Below are 18,228 nucleotides of genomic sequence, written 5' to 3'. Positions count from 1 at the left end.
AGCTAAATGCATGAACATTGTTTCAAAAGTCTCCACGAGATTGACTGTTGAACTGATAATAAGAGCAGGGTATTTTATAAAGCCTCATGGCTGACTCACATGCATGCATCTGACCCTGTAATACCAATTGTTATCCACAATGCAATGGTAGACTTAAACCACAAAACAAATCCATCAAATCCATAACGTATGTCCAGGTAAGAGGCAAATCATTGCAGTTAACACAAGTTTATTGAGAGATGCTGCCTACAGTTTGGAAAGATGAACATTGTCCCTTGGAGCATTCCGATCCATGGAAGCTTCTAGTGACCAAGGTATATGTAGTATGCTTGAAGGTAGGGAATGTATGGATGTGTGTGATGTCATGTAAAATGAGGCTGTTTTACTGGGGTCTAGAATGGGGGGTGAAGAGTGACTGTTGGGTCCTCACCAAGTGAGGAGAGGACGCTCCTCTGGTGGGCTGCATAACTGGTCTTACATAAAATCGCTTAACTCACCTCAACGCAGCCTCCGACTGATACTTCAGTATGCAGCGAATACTGACTGCAGCTGAGGGGACAGCAAGTCACAAACACCAATGCACAATAACATTCTGTGGCTAACAGACTGTTTTCAATGGCTCCCGCAGTTGTACGGCTGGCTGCTTCACTGAAGTATTTCCCCAAGAGCCATATATTTCAAAGTTGTGACACAACTTTAAACGGAAGAGGGAATTAAATAAGTATTTCCGGTAAGGTGTTTTTTCACCTGCCTCAGTATTCTCAGGTGGCAAAGTTGTCAGAGTCAGTGAATGACAGCATTTGTGTATATAGCGCACAGAGGGCACTGGTATGACTTTGCAGCGTTTACGAAATCAATGAGCAAGGTTCGGGGTTTCACTGTAAGGACGCTGGAAAAGAGTGCTGCCAGTGCCGTCAGAGGGGACAAGATCAGCCACTTCCATGCTGCAATTTCTGCAGCTAGTATCTATGTAACTGAGTACCTCCGGACAGCATGTTTTCACGGTGCTGAATAGTATTTTAAAGCTGTAAAAGGCAGGCAGCCCACTAAGGACATAATCAAAGACACTGACAATCATTCTGCTAATGTCATAAAGCCTCGTGAACATGTTATCGGATCATGGCTGCTGCTGACAGAGCCAGCGTTACTTTTTAAAAGAAGTGGCCTCCTTTGAGTCGGAGTGCTCATTTAACCAGTGATTTTTGCACTTTCCACAGCCGGGGCACCAGCCACACGTCGTAATAAAAGTAAAATACAGACGATGCAACACAATTTCAAAGCAACGAGGCTGCATAAACGGGCAGTGCATTACAATGGCACACTTTCTTAATAGATATCTTTGAGTATCACACACTCCTTCTGATATTAGAATATACAGCAAATATTCTGCGTTCAGGGGTTCAGCTCCCAAACTGCCGATTGGCGCTTCTTACGACGTTGATAAACTGAATAACAGAAAAGTGACTATTGGCAGTTGAGAGGCAGGAGGAGTGACGTACTGTCTACTCTATACAAAATCCGTGGTGTTATTTTTAAATGCAATCGTGCGTTCATGTGCGTCATTTAGGCCTGGTGCCTGCCATGCACGCTCCCCTCGTCCAGCTCAAACATAAGGTATGTGTTGGGGTGTGGGGAAAGTTTCTCCTGCAGCATCCGTCTCGGGTCTCTGTCTTAGCTGGACAATGAGAGGGTCACAGCCGTATGTCCACAACTTGCCTCAGTCTTCCACCTACCCAATTCCATGGCCTTTTGTCACAGTGAGGTGATGGATGGGTTAACAGTGGAAAGGAGGGACGACAGGCACTGCAGGCCCAAAATCAAATATGATCTAGCAGCGTGTAGATTTGTCAGCGAGACATAGACTTACCTATGTCTGGCTCCGTGCTCCCACCCACTGTGAAAGCATCATGTCACTGTAGAGAGTCACTGGCCCTAGCACCAAGTTCGCCTACATGGCCACCGTTGTTTTCCTAACTAGATGGTGACCTGACCAGCGTGATGTCGGGTCCCGTGTTGTGTGGTGGGGCCCGGACGAACAGACTACATGGACACAGCTCCTGGTTGTAATCTGAGGAAAAAACCCTTGGCGGGCTTTTCACTCCCTTTGTATTGGTACAAGTCACCTGGGCCGTCACAGCCACGCTCGTCATGTTTCCCCATCACATGACTATAACATCCCTCCATAATTTACATAACAAAGAAAACATATTGTAAAAAGTTCAACAAGACCCCCCCAGAATGTCCAAGGATACCCTTGACATGAACATAGTTCTTTTTTACTGTCTCTTCTTCTCTCAGGACCCCAGCTCGCCGGTACATCCCATGCAGGATGAACCCGCATAGTCGCAAGGATTGGGCTGGTTGTTGGCGGAGCGAGTATCGGTCACACCCTTCGCTCTTTGGGGTGCTGACCACCCTGGAGCTCTCTGGCTCTTCTCTTGTCTCAGTGCAGGCCTCCAGTATTTCTCTGGGCGGTCCTTGGGGGCATTTCTCTTGTGGTATCTGGACCCGGGGGCACGTGCGTCCCTTGTCGGTGTATTCTCTGGTTCTTCCTGCCAGGTGGTCGCTGGTATTCTTCTGAAATGAGACACATTTCACGTGACTGTGTCCTGTTCTCGGGGGGCGGTCACCATTCCGTGGTCTCAGTGGATGACAACCCATGGTTGAGACTCGTATGTGAGCGGCATCTTTCTGGGGGAAGCCCGGTTCTTGACTAGTGCTGTGTCGGCCACTTGTAGCTGGCTCGATGTTGTTCTTCTTGGCCTGTTCTCTCTTTCGTTGTGTTCTCACCGCTTTTGCACCGTTTGGCCTATGTCTACTCATGGAGGGCTCCAGGTGTGGTGGAGGGAAAGCCCCACCTGGATAGGAACCCCGAACATGAGTGCCGCTGGACTGACCAAAGTGGCTGAGTTTGGCGTTTGTCGGTAGGACCGGAGAAACCGGTATAGCTCTTGCAGCCACGGACGACCTTTGTCTTTCAAAATCCTTACCACTTTGTTTATCGAGGACATAAACATTTCAGCATCTCCTTCTGTCTTAACTATCCCTAGATGGCCTTCGTGCATGAGCTGGAGTGCCATGTCCTGCAAGCTGGGGGCACTACAAAGTTGTGCCCCTTTAGTATGAGCCCCTCGGGTGAGAATGATAGCTCGTACCTGATTCCGAACAGGCTTTGCATGAGTTCTTGGGCTTGTGGTGTGCGATGAACTACCGCTGCAAGGTAATTCTTCCACTCTCCAGACAAAATGGCCTCTTTCGTGATATGAAGGCAGGTGTCTTCTTCTGTCTCTGTGATTATTTCTTTCAGTTGCATCGCCTTTGGCCGTGCGCAGGCGATGATGTGGCAGACAAGTTCTTCCGTTTCTTTTGCAGCCTCACACTCTGTCGTCATGGCTGGTCTCGGGTGCCCCAACAAGAAATCAGCTGGGTTGTCAGCTCCAGCCCTGTACTGCACCTCGAGGTCAAACTGTTGGAGTTGTAGCATGCAGCGTTCTATTGTTGCTGGGGTGTGAGAGGCTGATCCTTTAAAGATGGGTACTAGAGGCTTGTAGTCTGTTAGAACCTTGACTGGGTGTCCTACCAGGTAGACGTGGAAGTGTTGGCACCCCCACAGTATCGCTAGTGCCTCCTCAATGTGCGGATAGTTCCTCTCCGTTGGTGTGAGGGCACGACTGGCAAATGCAATGGGGAGCGTAAATGGTTTCAACCCAGCACTCCACCTAAGTCAATGCCAAGTATGGAATGCCCAATGGAAACCCTTATTTATATATTTTTATGCCAAAAGTTCTTTTATTTCTGGATGATGTACCCTTATATAACGCCCCTCTCTTTGAATCCCCCTGGCCTCACTGAGCCAAGAAATAGGTTTGTTTTGCAAATTAAAAGATTTATTTGTAGAATTGAAAAATATATATCACACTTTTATATATATGAATAATATCTGAATATCACACTTATGAATTTTTATGCAATGATCAGCAATGGGTAATATTACAATATCAACAATCTCTTTAATCAATTAGGAGTAGGAATAGGAAGAATAATGTAGCAGAGAATAACTTTGTATGGGTTCAAGGAAATGCAATGATAGGAAAGAATGCAACACAGAAATAAACTTGATATGACTTCAATCAAAGACAATGTGATCACTCTTTCCCCCTGTTATTACTCACTCCCCCCAATATGCAATTTGAAGAGATGGAATGAGGGCACACAGGTTTCAGGAATAACAATCAACAATTGCAGTTTCAATCCCAATTCCCCCCCCCGCAGCAAGCTTAGAAGTTGAAAGCAAGAAATAGCTGTTTCGACATGTGGTGAGATTGAGCCAAATGCGAAATCGTGGCAAACTTTAATTACAGCAAAACAATCAGGTTCAGAAGGTACAGAGCTTTTTGTGAAGGTAGATTTTTCTCAAAAAAGAGGTCAAGATTTTACAAATGAGACTGCGCTTTTGAAGATTTACCAACAAGGATGGGCTTATACTAAGGGGCTATGAAGATGCAAGATACCCAACCGTCAGCCACCAGAACAGGGCGCCTTCCGCTCTGACTTTTGTCTGCCAAGACATTTGACTATCTTCAGAAAAATATTAGCTCACAGATGATTATCACTACAATTATCACAGAATTATATGAATGATAGAAGAATTCAGGATAGACACAAGAGATTCTACAATGCAGTTTTGGTTATGTTGGAATGGTTGGATTGGATTACTTAATACTAAGAGATTTGCTATGGACAGTTCTATGCTAAATACGCGCTACTATGGCTTTGGAATGGAATGGACCCGTCAAAGATCTGGTCAAAGGTTTGGACTGGACTTCGCTCGCCACCGTACAGGATTCAGGGAACCTGGACTCTGCTCTCAGTAAGGCACTCTGGTCTGCACGGCCTCTTGGACTGGATCTGACCAGTTCTGGGTTACAGCTCTGCTGGACTGATCTGGATCTTGGGTTCTAGCAAGGGTTCTTGGCCAGAAGCAGCAAACAGCTCAGCCAGGCTGTTGAATGGTTTAGGCCCCGTGGAAGTTTAGGGGTTAAAATCAGGTTGCTAGATTTTAAAGGCCTGCTGAAAAGGGTTCAGCTTTTTGAGTTAGGCATCTGCTTCAGGGTTCTGGAATCTGGTTCTGGAGTCTGGATCTTCCTTCAGAGTGCTTCGCCAGTCGATCAGTGATGAGTGAATGTGTGTGTGGGTCCTCAACAGTCCCTATTTATCCATTTTCCAAAGGGGTGGGGAGGCTGATTATACTATGCCCAACCCTCTAAGAATCTGATAGTTCAGAGAATTCCCCCTCTCCTGATTTGAGAAAGGAACAGTGTGTCATGATGATGTGTCATCATGGGTCAGAGTGACACAGTGTTTAGGTCCAACGAAAAATCCTTTCCTTTTCTTCTGTTTCAGAAAATCTATTTTTCCTAAAAAAACATGTTTACAATATACCCAACTTGTTAATATTACATATACACATCACAGATTAATTAAGGCACGTCTCGGTTCAAGTCCCATCTTCATTCGAGTTTTGGTTTGCAAATGACAATTATTTGCGCTTTTGGGCGGTTACCCAGTGTCAGTTCTGTACCAATTTTTACACATGCATACACATACCATCTGGGTATATTCCTGTAATTTTTCATGTTCCTAACATAATCACAATAGCTAGAATATGAACTTTTTTGTGGTTCAGTCTCTGAATGTCGCACAGATTCCAGATTAGTTTTAAACTGTGAGCGAATGTTTCATTTTAATAACCTATAAATCCCATATTTTTACCAGTTCAGTACAATTTGCTATAAGTCTTTTCCACAAACATACAGTTATTTCAGTTTCAAATCCACATTTTCAGTCTGGCCCGCCTCCAAGGCTTGGCTGAGCCAGAGAGTCACATGGGCTTGTCTTCCTGGGCAGTTGGTGTCAGTCACACCCGAATTAGCATTTCCTTTCAGTTCAAGGAACCCATTGTCTCTTTCCCAGAGTAGCAGAGGAATTCTCCTCCCCTTCTCATTAGCAACCCCATGAGATATTCTCTCCTTTTGGTGGGAATGAACAGGGTGGTGTGTTCTCAGTGGTGGGAAAACCTCTTTGAAGTGTTAGCTGAATCAGGTTACCTCATGGTCAATTGTGACATTGTTCCTTGTGAAAAATTACAGTTACAAATTTAAAATAAGCAAACATATCTTCAATTCCAGTCTTTTTCAACATGAAAATCAATGTGTGGCACCCTATATTGCATTTGATGGTAGTCCCTTCTTTGGCATATTTAGCTTTTGAGACACAAGTTTCACCTGACAGATTTAGAGATCGCCAGCGTCTGACAGAGGTGAGTAACGGTATTGCACCCATTTTTGACATATTTCTTTCCAGCAAGTATCTTTAAAAGTGGATTTCATTCTGATAAAATATACTTCTGCTGACATTAGATTTATGTGGATTCTTGAAGTAGAATGATGTTCAACACCCAACAAGGAGGTTGGATCTTTTGGGTGGTTTGTGAGCCATGATTTTTTGCTAATTTTGACAACCAAGAAAAATGGATTTCCACACAGCTCTGTGTTTCTTTTGCAATCATTTTCCTCTCTGGGCAGCCAAATGATGGGTTTTGGCAGTGGTCTCCTGTGTTACCACTGACATAGGCAAAAGTGGATGGCAGACTATTTTTCAGATTTTTCCTGCGCACTTCTGTGTGATTTTAAGCGAGCGGAATGCTTTCCAGCGGCCATTCTGATGTTCCTGATGCAAGCAGCGCACAGGAATGTTGCAGGGCCTGGATTAGTGGGGGAAAACATCCCACAGGAGTATTGTTCTGTTCTGGTATATTTGTGTTAGTACTGCGCCTAGCTCGACGGGGCTAGCGTCCACTAGTAGTTTCGTCTTACGGGATGTGTCAAAGCAAGCCATTGTGGCATCGCCGGACAGCAAGTCTTTTATCCGTCGGAAAGCCTCTTCTTGTTTTTCATTACATTCCCACGTCGACTTTGTTTTGGTAAATTCCTGTAGGCTGTAGTGGCCAAGTCAGGGATGAATCTCCCGCAGTGTGTCGCCATGCCCAGAAAGCTGCAGACTTCTGTGGGTGGCGTTGGTGGGTGCTCAGGTGCTTTTTATGTCTGCCACTTTGCTTGTATCTGGGGATACTCCATTTTTGTTGAAAATATAACCGAAAAAGCTCAATGTCGACTTGCCAAATTCACATTTATCCACATGGAGGGTGAGCCCTGAGTCTTCAAGCCGCTGTAGTACTGCCGCCAGTCTAGAGTCATGTTCTTTGTCTGATTTTCCATAGACCAGGATGTCGTCACTCACATTTGTGACTCCGGGGAGATCCTCTAGTAGTTTCCTTATTTCGTGCTGAAAAACATTTGCCGCAGAGGAAATCCCAAAATTGAGTCTGCAGTATCTTCGTTGGCAAGGCGAATTTGATGGTGCCCTGACCTCAGGTTTAACTTGCTAAAAACAGTGGCCCCTGTGCTGTCCACGATCAGTTTGTCTATTGTTGGGGTGATGTGTCTCTCTCGCCCTATGGCTATGTTCGGTAGGCGCATATCGATGCAGATGCACACTGCCTGAGGCTGCTTTGGCTTTGCCGTCGCCACCATGGGTGAAACCCACGGGGTTGGGCCTGTTTTCTCAATGATTCTGAGGTCTTACAGTCTGTAGAGTTCGGCCTCTACGGCGGCCTGCATGTGGAAGGGCCGTCTCCTGTGTCTGACAGCTCTTGGTACCACGGTGGGGTCAATGTGGAGCTTTAATGTTCCTCCCTTCAAGCAGCCGATCCCTTGGAACAGTTTTGCGTGCTTGTCCAGTAGCTGGTCGATTTTCCTGGTGTGTATAGCAAATGTAAAGAGGATGAGCTCTAGTTCTTCTGCTGTAGGGCAGCTGAGTAGGGTGTTGATTCCTGCGTCTACAACGTATATCCGAGTTGTGCAGCTTCTTTCCCCATAGGTGAGTTTCATTTTAAAATATCCTTTTACTGGTAGCGGTTTCTTGCACCCATAGGCAAAGAGTTGTACCGTCTTTTGGCGTAGGGCCGGTCTGGGGTGGAGTTTTCTCATATCTGGTGGTTTGCAGACGTTTACCATAGCCCCTGTGTCGATCATCATTTTCACTGGTATCTCTCCTGCCATCACTACGCACGTGCAGTGTGACTTCGTAGTTTCTGCGCTGTTGCTACTCGATGGGTTGACGGCTGAGTTCATATGTACTCTTTCTTTTCTCCATCTGCTGTACTGAGGTGTGTGATCTGGGGAGGACTTTCTGCTTGGCTGGTTTTCTTCTTCGCTGTAGCTGTCAGCGTCCCCGGCTTCTACTGCCTGTGCCCGTCCTCCCGACCTGTTTTGTGTCTGGCTTGGCTGTCAATGTGGTCGTAGTTCTTATTGTTGCGGTCAGTGTGACTGGGGCCGTTGCTGGTGTGTTTCTCCTTTCCATCTTCTGGGGTTGTCTGGTGTCTGTGGCTCATTCGGGCTTCGAGAGCTCAGGCACACGGCTGCAACGTGATTCAGCTTTCCACTCTTGTGACATGCAGTGCCAAAAGCCGGGCATGGCTCCTGCTTGTGTGGTGGTCCTCCGCACCACAGGCAGTCCTTGGGCTTCCCTTGTATGGGGGCCTGTTGACCCTTCCTGTGTTGCAGGGCATTAATGGCCATCATGCTGTTGCTTGGGTTCTCCATGTCAAGCGGTAGTCGGCTGATCATTTGTTCCATCTCTGCCACATGCTCATCGGTCTTCTCTCTCTGGTGCCCCATAGTAAGAATCTGATCGAGGGGCAAGCTTGTCTTGGATATAATCGTCCTGCGGACCTTCTCTGATGACAGGCCGTGGATGACCTGTTTCCCGGACAGCAAATTCCTCATCTGGGAAGTTGCACCCGATGGCCATTTCTCAGAGGCGCCATGAAAATCATTGATGTTCTCATTGGGCCGCTGTCGTGCTTGGCTCATTTTGAACCTCTCAAAGTCTGGGCTAAGCTGTGGCTTGAATTTCTTGGTCAGTACATCCTTTGCTGTGTTGTAGTCGTCCTCTGTGCCTCGATTGGACAATGCTTTGAAGAGTCGCAGGGCCATTGTGCCCAGGTTGAGCATCAATAGGGGCCGCTTTTCTTCAGGGTCTATTACTTTTCTCGACTTCATGCTGATTTCAAATTGCTGAACCCACAGCTCCCAGCGGAGTGCTGCTCACAGACCAAACAGTTAAAAATCTTCATAAATGTGCCTTATGTCGTGGCCAGCCATGTGCTGGTGTCGGGGTCCTGTCCCTGGTCGTGTGCTCTGGTAGGCGACGCAGCCGGGTTAGACGCCATGTCTGTCTGACAGTTTGCTGTTTGCTGATTGTGTTCCTTGCTGCCTGTGTACCTGCTCTGTGCCTGGCCTGCTGGCTGGTGAGGCACTCTGGTGTGGCTGACTGCTGGTTCAGTCCACTAGATGTGTTCCTATGAATGGTTTTCTCCCCTGCGGTCTCTTGCAGGTTTAAAAAGCTATTCCCCCCTCCACCAACCACTCTTACTGAGTTGCTGAGTCCCTGGTGGCCTAGAGGGTGCTTCAACTTGTCTGTCATGTCTTGGGGGCGTGGTAGGCGGCGCTGTTGCTCCTACTTACAGCTGCATCGACCTGCTGGCATCCTGCAACATGCCGGGGGTTTGCTGTCCCTCTCTGGTCCTCCCTGGACCTTCAACACAGTGTGTGGCCTGGCTGGGTCACGGCATGCAGTCACTCCGGGCTGCCTTTCCCACCGGCTGTAGAGCGGGCGTAGGGAGGAGGTGTGACGGTGGGAGGGGAGCACTGCTGCAATATGGAAACAGCTGTGTGCTGAGGGATGCAGGGTTCAGGACCTGCCTCGTCGCCAATATGAGGTCGGGACCCGCGTTGTACAGCAATGCCCGGACGAACAGACTCCCTTTTTATTGGTACACATCACATGTCCCGGACACACTTGTCATGTTTCCCCGTCACATGACTATTACAACCAGCACACAAACAGAGTTTCGCCTGGAAGGTCGGATGAGTCAGCATGGCCTCGTCTTGGGAGAGTGATATACTGGCCCATAGAAATGTAAGTGGAGTGATTGGCACTCTTACCCCACCCTCTGCCCATGCACATCATAGGCTGAAGTATTCAAACTGTGCATGTGTGATGGAGGCTTCTCAGATGAGCACCCTCTCAAATTCACACATACACACTACACATGCCATAGCAGTGAATAAGGCTCTGTTCTCTATTCATTAAAACTGTAGGAGTGGCTGAGCTGGCTTGGAGGGCTCCACCCCAGTCGGCCTGATAAAGAAGCTGCTACTATGCATTGGATTACAGATAAGGGGAGATGGCATATGAGGCACAATGCTTGTAGATGTTGTTTGGTTATTTACCCAACCATTGACTGCCATTGGCCAGGCTAATCCATATGGCCATTCCCACCCACTTCCTGCCTCTCCCTGCTCATAAACACACACTATAGGGATCTCTTTGAGCCCTCTTTATCAATACCTAACATCAAACTATGTGCTGGAAGTACCTGCCAGTGTTTCTTCAAAGAATCTTCTGAGAGTTAATTGCTTAATTGGAGCTGAAAAGACGCTACTGGTGTAATAGAAATTAAATTAAACAAGTATGCCTTCAGCCACTTCTGTCCTTGTTAAAAGCAAGCATTGGCAAAGCCAACAGTTTCGGCTTGTCCATAGGTATTAGATAGGAATTTTCCAGGCGCTGGAAAATGCCTTTCCCATCTCTACACTAAAGCCAAAACCGTTGGCATTTCCAATGTTTGCTATGCATTGCTTCCCATGCTTCTACTTCCGGATCCAGCCTAGACGCTGGAAAAAGTGCTGACTGCGTGGCTTGTTATTAGAGAAAGCACACATTTCAGGTTCTGATGTTTTCCCACTTCATACATTTGTCCCAATGTAAGTATTGCATCTACCTTAGACACAATTCTGTATAACTTTTCAACTCCAATTATACGCTTGTTACTGGCCTGTGGTACTCACAACAGGGTTAACGATGGAGCAGAAGCTTCATGTGCACCAGGCGTCCCTAGCAAAATATGGAGTACTGTGCACTTTATGAAAGTCACCCTGATTGAGCTGGTGAGCAGCTCCAGAAGTTACAGATTCCAATCCCAGTGACATAGCACTGTGTGTTAGGGTGTCTGCTGCACAGATCCGTGTATAGCCTGCTTGTTTCCTGTTCCAATAGCTCAGCTGGCTAATGTGTTTGCTGCAGAGCTTTCCTCAATTAGATGGGCCCCCCAATTATTGCTACCGGGCCTAGTGAAAGCTTAATACAGGCCTATTGGAACTGTAGGGAGTGTGGGCTTTCCGATTTGCCATTCACTGATATGGAAACGCCCTATATATAGAGGCGGATTAATATTTAAAGGCTATATTTATAGGGCAACAATTGATTTGGGAAGTTCATCTCACCCCCAATCAAAAGCGCCACACTCATTGATCACTGAATTGGATTCTTGACTAACGCTGCCTTTGATTCATATAACACCACAGTGCTCTCCGACCCTTCCACAGTATAGAAGCCAGGCACCAGGTTGATGTGCAGAAGGAATACAGAGTCATTGTTCTTTCATTACTGTACAACATCCAAATATACACACAGATTATCACTAAGCACACCACTCCATTCTGTGGTGCAAAATCTTTCACTTTTGACACTATTTCCTATTGCAAACAGGTTGAAACCAGTTAGTCTTTCTATCCACAAAACTTATCAGACACTACCACATATAGGGGGTCATTACGGCCCTGGGCTGAGGGGTTAACGGCGCCGTAAAAGGCTGCGGCGCCGTTAACCCCTTAGCGCCTAATTACGAGGTCCCTTTGCGGGACCCGACCTGAACGGCTGGTCTAGACCAGTTAAAGTAGGGACCCGCAAAGAGACCTTCGAGGTAATTACGGTACCGCAATTTGCGGTACCGTAATTACCACCTTCCCCAGCCCCATTGAGCCCTATGGGGCAAAAATGGGAATGGGGAAGGGCCAATGTTCAATGGGGAATTACCGCCCGCCAACCTTGGAATGGGGTGGTAATTCCCCATTGAACATTGGCTGACTCGTTACAACACCGGCAGCAAGCATTGTGCTAATAGCGCCATGGGTTACCGCCAGTGTTGTAATGAGGGCCATAGAGTTTTCCAGTTCTGATTTCGATTCCCCCCCATATCGAATGTAAAGAGAAACGCAGGTCTAGCGAATACGGCAGATGATTGGGTCACTCACAAAAATATCCTTAATGTATGGATAATGAACTCAGCAGCCTAGGACATGACATGATCATTTTATTTGACAATGGGCCTCATTACACGGATGGCGGGAGGGATTTACCGGTACCGGTAAAATACCGGTACCGGTAAATCCCTACCGCCTTACTACGAGGTCCCTTAGCGGGTTGGTGCTTTAACGCCTGCTTTTTGCAGGCATTAAAAACCAACCCGCTAAGGGACCTCGGAGCTAATTACGGCACCGCAAAATTGCGGTGCCGTAATTAGCGCCTTCCCCAGCCCCATTGAGCCCTATGGGGCAAAAATGGGAATGGGGAAGGGCCAATGTTCAATGGGGAATTACCGCCCGCCAACCTTGGAATGGGGTGGTAATTCCCCATTGAACATTGGCTGACTCGTTACAACACCGGCAGCAAGCATTGTGCTAATAGCGCCATGGGTTACCGCCAGTGTTGTAATGAGGGCCATAGAGTTTTCCAGTTCTGATTTCGATTCCCCCCCATATCGAATGTAAAGAGAAACGCAGGTCTAGCGAATACGGCAGATGATTGGGTCACTCACAAAAATATCCTTAATGTATGGATAATGAACTCAGCAGCCTAGGACATGACATGATCATTTTATTTGACAATGGGCCTCATTACACGGATGGCGGGAGGGATTTACCGGTACCGGTAAAATACCGGTACCGGTAAATCCCTACCGCCTTACTACGAGGTCCCTTAGCGGGTTGGTGCTTTAACGCCTGCTTTTTGCAGGCATTAAAAACCAACCCGCTAAGGGACCTCGGAGCTAATTACGGCACCGCAAAATTGCGGTGCCGTAATTAGCGCCTTCCCCATTCCCATAGAGCCCTATGGGGCAGAAATGGGAATGGGGAAGGGCAATGGCGGAAGGGGGATTTACCGCCCCTCCAACCTTGGAATGGGGCGGTAAATCTCCTTTCCGCCAAGGCGGTGCCGGTATTTTACCGGCATGAGCCATGGCGCCAGTAGCGCCATGGCTCACCGCCTACCGTGTAATGAGGCCCAGTGTTTTTTGTAGGTGGCTTAATTTAAACACATAGAACTCTTTTTAGTTGGGCAAAAGAAATTAACATGCGCAGCGCTCTTTATTTCTGACCTCCCTGTGCACATTTAATTTCTGGCAATGTTCTAGCACAGCAAACTTTTAATTAAAGACCTTTCGCAACAGATGATGTAAATCCTTTCAGTGAAAAGGTCTGTGTTGTGATGCGCTTGGAGTGAATGCAGGTGTATGATGATGCTGTGAGAATGTTGATGTGCTGTGACAGAATGGTTGTGTGTGAATGCTGTGTGAAGGTTCTAGGATTGAGCAGTTGGGGGAAGCTAGCCTGTTCTGATGGGACTCAGTTGTTCGTGTAACATCTTGTAATGTAACTACAATAAAGCTTGCCTGAAGAACCTTACCAGAGTGTCCAGGAAACAGCTTTTCTACACTGGTGACAAGGCGGTCTTCTAAGCAGAGGAAAAGAACCTACGTGCAAAATAAAAGAAAAAGATGACCAGTTTGCTGAGGGGGGATCAGAAGAGAAGGAGAGGAACCACTGCCCCCCATGAGAAGTAAGTCCCATCACCCAGGGGAAAAAGGAAGGGGAAGTTAAAGTGGACCAATAGTAAAGAAGTGTGGTCTCAGCCCAAAAGGTGTGCAAAAGCAGGTTTGCTGTACAAGGGAAAAGGAAAAGCCCCAACCATAGTAATTGCCTGAGAGAAGACCAGGACAGAGAAAAGAGTAGAGGATTACCCACTGCCCCAAGAGAACAAACAGTGGCAGAAAAAAAAGGGTGCTTCAACCCAGTAAGAACCGTTATTTTGTATTAAGTGGTAATGGTTAAGGTGAGAACATGAAGCAGAAGTGCAGAAGTAGCGGAAGCCCGTTAAAGTTGTGCTCCTCCGGTCAGGGCTAACGGAGTAATGGGGTGCTGACAATGCCCTGTCCCAGTTCGCAAGCAGAGAGCCCTGGAAAGGTGCCTCAAGGAGGGTGTACGACCCGTGCCACGCGTAAAGAAAGGCAGTCGCAAGAGAAATTCCTAACCCATGTCAAATAAAGAGGGTCCTGGAAGGGTACACTGCACCCCGGAGCTGCGTCTAAAAGTAATAGGTTCCAGAAGGAGGATGTGATGTTGGGAGGCGGTAAAGGTATGGGTCGGCATAGAGACAGATGAGGAACTCACCGTATGTTGCCGCGGCGGTGGCTGGAGGGAGCTCCGCAGCCCGTGATAAAAAAGGGCATAATGGTGACGTCACTAAGGCAGTGATGGTGTTGGGGAGCAAATGAAATGCCACTACGTGATAACTCCATGTTCAAGGGTATCCCGTAAGGCTCGATTATCAGAAAGTATCAGTTTATCTTCCCTCATCGGCGTTTGAAGCAGGCATCCTGTACGCCTTACGTTTCAACATTACGTGAGTGGAAGGAGTTGGAGTAGGAAGAGACATGGAAGCCGGAAGGTCGTTTCTACAGTTAAGCCAGTAACTGTCTACAGAGAGGCGAGCCGTTAGGAGAAAGCAACGAAAATGACGTCTGCTGCAACGAAAAAGTTTGAAACGCAGAATCAAATGCGGGAGTGGACATTTACCTAGCTACGTGCCAGGTACCATAGGTCCTTCTGTTCTCAGATTTGTTGCGGATATGTGTGAGGCGCAGTCCGTGCCACATTTAAAGTGAAGACAGGAAGCTGCAGTCCAATGGGGTTTTGACCAGCTGTTCCTTGTTTTATGACAGCTGGTGAATCGTGGTGCCGTAGCAACCTCATTGGTCAGGTCATAATAAATGATGAAATGGGCATGGAGGAGAAGCCTGCATCATATACCAGTATCCTTTGTGTGTAAATACTGTGTAAGGTGAAGAATTGCTAAAAGCACATAGTTATGATATGATATGGCATTTATAACTGGTGGCAAGTGCAAGGTTAAGTGCAGACATCAGGTGTCAAGTGTTGGTAGGGGGCTGTAGGACTACAGAAACAGCCCCCAAATGCAAGGATTGCCACGGGGGCAGTGCAGGTGTGCAACTGGCGGTGAGGAGACCTGGGCCCGAGAACAGAGGGCAGGCAGGTGGCCAGTACAGTTCCAGTTTTGACCAGGAGCTCAGCAGGGGAGAAAAGGAGAGAAGGCAGAAGCAAAGAGGAAAGTCTTGAGGTGCTTCCGGAACCAGAGATGGTTCTGCTCAAGTTTCAGAGAAGCATGGAGGCTGTTCTAGAGGGAGGCTCCAGCCGAAGAAAGCAATCTGCCACCAACTTGTTGCTTGGAGAAGCGACTGACCCTGAGGGAGTTGGAGGCGGATGAGTGAAGAGCTCGAGAAGGAAGATATTTAGAAAGAGAGAGTTGAAGATATTGAGGCCCCAGGCCCCAGAAGGCCTTGTGGACAATGCAGAGGGTTTTGAACTTAATCCTTGCAGCCAGTGGGAGTCAGTGCAGAGATTTGAGTCCTGGAGAGATACGATCTCTGGGCTTGAGGCCAAGGACAAGTCTTGCAGTCCTGTTTTGGATGAGTTGCAGAGAGCGTAGAGTAGAGGCAGGCAGATTTAGAAAGAGGCTGTTGCAGTATCCAGCATAGAGAGAACCAGAGCTCTGGATACAGTGAGCTTCTGGGGGAAGGAGAGGAAAGGAATAATATCTCAGAGGAGGTGCAGCTGCTAGTGTGACTTCTTAGAGAAGTCAGAGATGTAAGGAGAGAAGGAGAGTGCGGAGTCGAAGATGACCCCGAGGTTTTTAGCCTCACAGGTGGGAGCAGGAATAGGGCCAAGAGAGGCCGGCCAGAGAGTGACAGGAAAGGAGGGAGTGGGTGTGCCGATGAGGAGAATCTCAGTCTTACTGGCATTCAGGCAGAGATCATTGGCAGCACACCACTCCTGGACAGCAGACAGGCAGTCAGAGATGAGAGAAGGGGAAGAGGTGGCTGATGGAAGCCTGAAAATGAGCTGAGTGTCATCCGCATGGCACTGAAAGTTGGGGCAGAGAGCAGCAATGTGGTGGGCAAGAAGTGCCAGGTATCGGTTGAACAGCCAGGGAGAGAGGTTAGACTCCTGGGGAACACCACAGGTATAGATAGAGATAGAGGAGAGGAAGGGCCTAAGTTGGTCCTGGGAGGGTCGATCAGAGAGGAAAGAAGTCAGCCAAGCCAGGGCCTGATCGGTTATACCCAGTTATCATGGAGACAGTTGAGCAGGATGTCATGGTTGAGAGTGTCAAAAGCAGAAGATAGATCAAGTAAGATGAGGACATAGGGTTGTTGGAATCGAGGTTGGAGAGCAGGTCTTCACGGATGTTCAGGAGAGAGGTTTCCATGCTTCTGGCAGCCCTAAAGTGAGACTTATGGTCATGGAGACAGCCAACAGATTCAGTGTGAATATTAAGCTGGGAGATGGCCAGCTTTTCCAGGAGTTTTCCCAGGAAAGGAGTGATGGAGATTGGGTGATAGTTAGCCGGGCAGGACGGGTCGGGAGGCGGTTTCTTAAGAAGAAGGTGCACAAGGGAGTGTTTCAGGGGGGAAGGGAAGACTCCAGTGGCAAAGGAGTGGTTGCAGAAGTCAGCCAGAGCAGGAGCCAGGGTGTCAATGTGGTCCTTGATGGTTTTGGAGGAACAGGGGTGAACCTGTTTTGACGAGACTTTCATAGATCGGACTTGTCTAGAAAACTTGTCTGGGGAGAGCAGGGGAAAGACAGAAATGGAGGGAGGAGAGGTGCCAAAGAAGAGCCAGAGGAAGAGCACAGAGTAGAGGGTGGAGGGGGAGAGGAAGAAAGAGAGGACAAGATTTCCTGAGTTTTAGAGATGAAATGTTGAGTTAAATATCGCTGTAATTTAAACGTGCAAAGATGTGTGAAGAGCTGACACTGCATATTCTGTGTGGGAATGGGTGGTAATAATGATGGGTGCGTAGCGTATGTGAGGAGAGAATTATAGCTGTGTTTAGTTGCATTTTAGATTTAACCTTGTTGAGGAATTGCAGGCTAGTGATGAAATGCAATTTTGGACTCTGCATTTCTGGACTTTAAGTTGTTTAGTATTAATATGGTTTAATGCAAAGGAAGTGCATGAAGTATGCCTGAAGTGGCGTGAGTGGAAAGCCTGACTAGGTGGGCCAGAATCTACCTGTTGAGGAGCTGCAAGTTTAGAGATGACACTCATCAGCATGGACTTTTAACGGTTAACCAATGTTAATGGTTAAGTAGGGTGAAGGATGTTTAAAATAGAAGCATGTCATTGCAAGAATTATATTTAAAATGCCTGAAATGAAGTTGCCATGAATGAAGGATGGGGATGATATCACACAAAGTTGGAGGGTTGCACCTTCTGGGAAAGAACTGGGGATGAGTATGTTGGAATGGTGTTCCACAAAGTTGAAGGGTTGCGCCTTCCGTGAAAGAGGGAGTGTGGGAATGGTGTCTCACAAAGTTGTAGGGTCGTACCTTCAGTAGTGTGTGTGTGTGGTAATGGTGTTCCACAATGTGGAGGGTTGCACCTTTCCACACAAGAGTGTGTGTGGGTATTGGTATCCCACATAGTTGGAGGATCGCACCTTCCGCCAAATAGTGTGGGCGGTGAATGGTGTCCCACAAGGTGGGAGGGTCGTGCATTCTGCACAAGAGTGTGTGTGTGGGAATAGATTCCCACAAAAGTGGAGGGTTTTGCGCCTTTTGTGAAAGAAGTGAAAGAAGTGAGGTTGAGTATGTGAGAAGGTTGTCTCACAAAGTTGGAGGGTTGCGCCTCTGCAGAAGAGTTTGTGTGTGTATTGGTGTCCAACAAGTTTGGAGGGCCGCGTCTTCCATGATAGAGGTGAGGTTCAGCAGAGTTAATTGGTACCAGTTAGGAGTGTATCCTAATTGTTTGAAGAGTGCTGCAGAAGCAAGCGAGTGTAGAAAGTGGGGGACGTCCTTTGTGTACGGATAAACAGTAGGTTGGGGGGGTGCTTCCCGCTCTTTTTGGAGATGCATCTCTCCTATCAAAATATGCTATGTTTGTGTGGCCCCTGTGTGTTTCCTCCCG

The sequence above is a fragment of the Ambystoma mexicanum genome, chromosome 2p (assembly GCF_040938575.1).
Source record: "Ambystoma mexicanum isolate Mex_15411 chromosome 2p, UKY_AmexF1_1, whole genome shotgun sequence".
Lineage (NCBI taxonomy): Eukaryota > Metazoa > Chordata > Amphibia > Caudata > Ambystomatidae > Ambystoma > Ambystoma mexicanum.
This window is presented reverse-complemented; position numbering follows the sequence as displayed.